Raw genomic sequence first — 4249 nt, 5'->3', positions numbered from 1 at the left:
TTTTTGCTATAGGGTGCGTGTGCTTGCGGGAGAGAGAGAGAGAAAGAGAGAGAGAGAGAGAGAGAGAGAGATGAAAACAAAACGAACTTCGTTTGCCATAGGATTAGATGTATAGCTCTCAAACCATCCCGGACATGTTTTTATGTGTCCTTTAATAGAGAATAGCTTGTTCAATTGAGTAATTTACCTCATCTTTCACGCATGGTAAAATCTGGGGTGTGGAGGAGTGCCACGAGCAAAGTACTTCTTAACTTAAAGGAGCCAACTAGTTCTGCCTGAATCCATTGAATCCCCGGCAGACACTGAGTCTCGCCTACCCAGTGGTTACTCAGCTTGCAACAGTCAGCCCTACTGCTAGCCTCAGGGTTTGGACTCTAGTACTAGACTGAAGCTAGCTTGGGCCAATCCTGCCTGAAAGGCCAAGAGGCCCAGTACAGGCTAAGAAGTAAATTTACAGAAGTCTGCTGAATCCAGCATTGTATGAAGTCTCCCTGGAGAGTCACTTAAAATATTTCAGTTGATTTTCACGGACTTAGGAGACAGCAGTGGAATGGTTGTTACCCATTGTTAAGTTTACATTTGAGGCACCCCAAGGTAAAATTTCACAAAACACCTTGTTCTTTCTATCTGAAAGGAGAAAGTTAGAAATGGTTTCTCTATGGAGCCAGTCACTATGGCCATGGATTTTTGGGTTTATTTTGGTTTGTATGGGTTGATGCCATCAATGTCCTCATTGTCATGCTGGGATTGACTGCCCCATTGGTGCTTAGAGACATCTTTTTATTTATTTTTTTAAATTTGTTTGAGGGCTCATATGCTTCCTGGAGAAAGACACAGACAAAGAGAGAGAACAGGAAAGAAAGAAAGCCCCCCGGCCTCACCATAGTAAATAGTCATACTACAACACTTTCTTCCCCCTTTCAGGATTTTGGGCACACACATCTGCGCCCCGTGTGTTTTTCAAGCTACCAGTTCCAAGACTCAGACTATGCAGTTGGCCATATGTGGTATCCAGCCGCCTTAGCCACCAGGCCATGGATTGGTCCAAGAGATCCATTTTGATAAATGTAGCAACTGTTCATGGTTATTGAGGGATATAGTTTTAACTTAGAAGTGTTTATTTATTTTTAAAATTTTGCCAGAGGGCATATGCACTCACTAAAGAGAGACAAGGAGGGACAGAGTGAGAGGAAGCTCCCTCTATGGGGAATGGTCACACTGCAATCCCTTCTCCTCCTTTTCTCCTTCCTCAGGATTCTGGGCATGCATGCACAAGTGCATGGTATGTGTCTCAAGCCACTGGATCCAGGCTCACACTGCAGGGTGGGCCATGTGGGATCCAGCTGCTTTAACCAGCAGGCGATGGAGCTAGCCGTGGAGTGTGTCTAAAGAGATACGTTTTGAAAAATGACAGAAAATTAAACTCAGTGATTCCTCAGTTATGATCCAATCAAGTGCCATCAGAGAACTGCATTTCGGAACCAAAGCTTGCTGGGGTAGCATACGCTTTATTGAAAAGGGATGTGGAGAAGCTGTGGGTGGGTCATCCATGACCAAGGAGGCTTCTTTTCATCCCAGGACATGAAATGTCTTCATCAATTCAGTTACACCCCATCTGTCACAATCAACCCCTCTTCTAAACAAGATTCCACCCTTTCCACAATCTAATGAGTCATCTCTTTTCCACTCCTAAGCTGCTAGTGAATCCTCCTTCTGCTCTTACTTAAAAGCATCTTGCTCTCCTCATTTGAGGCATGCTGCTTCCTGTTTCCTGACAGACTCCAAAGTGGGACTGGTTACCCAGTTGCTGCTGGAGGCACCAAGATCTGCACGGACCCACCCAATGCCACCGTAGTCACAGGAGGGAGGAGAGACACGGGCATGAAAAGTGAGACAGATCGAAATACAAGTGCGAAACATTTGGTCCCATTCAGCTTGAAGAAGAGAAACACTGGAAACAACAGAGGTTTAGTCCTGGTTCAGCCCTGACCCACTTAAATCCAGACTGACTGAGAGCCCCTAAGGTGAGTGGGTAGTGCTGCTAAAGGTCTAACAGGAGGATCACTGGAAACAATAACATTCAGATTCGAAAACCACCTATGGAATTAGGCTTTCCAGTTCTCCGGAGCACCTAAGTGGAAAACAGGGCAGCCACTGAAATAAACTCCCGCCTGGTTTACTCAGCACACCTGGCCGAAAACCTGGGGTGGGGGTGGGGGAGGGCGGGGCTTGTGCGGCTGCCCTTTTCCACAGTAGCAAACACAAACCTACACCTCCTCGTCAGCTGAGGAAAACACAGTTCAAAGTAAACTCTATATTTCTTTTTAAAGATTGAGCGACAGCTATCTGTCTTAAGGGCTCTTTGGGGTACAGGAGTAAATTAAAAATGGGCCCTTCCCGGGCCCAGCAGTTGGCGTAATGGCTATGTTGCTGGACTCCCACGTAGTCGACCGAGGGTCGAGTCCCAGACCGGTGGCTTAAACTCACTCTGGGCGCATGTGCATGCGAGCCCAAGATCCCGAGAGAATGGAGGAGAAGGGGTTCTGGCTTGGCCATCCCCCCCAGGGGGCGATTTCTCATAAGAGGAAAAAAAAAAAGGACCCTCCCCCATTGTATGGGGATAAGAGGTTAAGACAGAGTGAGCAAACAGGAGGAAATCAGTTTCAACTTTCAAATCGACTGGGGAGACGCTCTCCCAGCCTTCGGACCCGACCGGACCCGGGGCTGTCCCACGCAGGTGCCTCCGGGGGGGCCGTGCAACCCTGCAATTGTCAGTGGCACTGCCAGAGGGGAGTTGAGAAATTGGCTTGAGAAACTGGTTCAGTTCTTTGGGGAGGCACTTGGTGAACCACCAAGCTCCAGAAAAGGCAAAAGGAGTTCTTTACCCCTAACCTTTTAACCTTTCAGTGATCCATGCTTTATCTGGACTAGCTATCCACGTGCAGCCCGACCCCCAGCCCCCTACAGGTGCCTGTGGTTGTGACAGACTGATAAGTAGTTTCGAAACGGATACGAAGGGCACAGGAGGACATAGCTGTCCCACACCTCTCAAAGACAGTCCCAGGTAAAGGGTCATCGTGTCCAGAGCTAGAATGCTGGAAGATGCACGCGGTTCCGGCTTAGCGCGGCCGCCAGCGACCCGACGTCGCCAGGCTGACGCAACCGTCCCGAAGCACCGGGTCCTCAGGTGCGCACCACCTCATTCGCGAACAAGTGTCCTAAAACCTTTCCTTCCAGCTGGAGGGCGACGCCGGGAAGCAAACGCTCCTGAAGAGCTCAGGGAAAAAGAGAAGCAACAAAATCTTGGCTCAGGTCTGGGCTCGGGTCTCCAAGCTCCCGGGAGCTGCGTTGCGCGGGAGTTCTAGATAACCTCCGCCCGGCCCCGGCCCGGACCTCGGCCCCGACCCGAGCGCGCTCTGCCGAGGCGGCGAGAGGAGCTAAAGGTCAGATGACTTCGGCGGAGGCTTCCTGCTTAGCCAACGAAACCGAGCTTTCTGTTTAAGCTAAGTTTTCGGTCAGTGTAAAACTTCGGGTGGCGGTCGATAAGGCAGCCAGGCGACAGCGCGAGAGCCACCCCGAGGGAACGCCGGCGACCCCGCCACGATCGCGCCGCGGTCGGGTCAGCGCGCTCCCTCCCCGCCCCGCGCTTGGCAGCCGACCCCTTCCAGCTCCGGGGCGGTACCGCCGCGTCCCCTCCGCCTCCCCACCGGCCGAGCCCCACTTCGGAGCCTGGGTAGAAAGTCCGAGCCCGCTCCAGAAGTTCGCCCTGGCCACCTGCCTCCCGCCCCAAGTCAGCGGTCGCGACTGCCGGGGCAGGGACTGCGCCGCGGCTTCGGCGCTTTCGGGTTCGGCCTCCAGAAAACGCCTCGCGGGATCTGGCTGTCCCGGACCATTGTGGCCGGGCGCCCTCGCCGGGTCCCACGGTCCCAGGCCGCCCCATGGCCCCAGGCCGTCCCGCGGGGCTTTCCCGCCCGGGTCCCACGGCCCCCGGCAGTCTGCAGCCTGCGGTGGCGCACAGGCCCGCGACCTCACCTGGGTGGGGAGGAAGCAGGACCGGGCGGGGCGGGAGGTCAGCGAGGGGGTCTCGGCGGCGGCGGGGAGGCTCCTGCGGTCACCGGGCGGGTCCTGGGCCGGGGCGCCTCGGCGCGGGCGGCGGGATAGGGCGCCGCCGACTGGCTGGGAGTCGGGGAGAGCGGAGCGCGCCGGGCGCTGCGGGTCTTCTACACCTGTCTCCGGCGGCGGCGCCTTT

The 4249-nt window shown here is 54.2% G+C and overlaps 1 protein-coding gene across 1 annotated transcript in view; it reads right to left on the bottom strand.

Annotated features, from left to right (window-relative positions):
• The window catches only part of GJB2 (gap junction protein beta 2), a 5388-nt gene extending 1151 nt beyond the window's left edge, over nt 1-4237 (bottom strand). Inside the window, exon 1 of the mRNA XM_006146713.3 lies at nt 4033-4237. The gene's annotated coding sequence lies outside the window, so the exon portion shown is untranslated. The remainder of the gene's footprint in view (nt 1-4032) is intronic.
• Between the last annotated feature and the right edge of the window lie 12 nt (nt 4238-4249).

This window comes from Tupaia chinensis, unplaced genomic scaffold (assembly GCF_000334495.1).
Source record: "Tupaia chinensis unplaced genomic scaffold, TupChi_1.0 Scaffold000186_1, whole genome shotgun sequence".
NCBI lineage: Eukaryota > Metazoa > Chordata > Mammalia > Scandentia > Tupaiidae > Tupaia > Tupaia belangeri.
The sequence above is the reverse complement of the archived record's forward strand: the minus strand, read 5'-3'. Positions and strand labels throughout refer to the sequence as shown.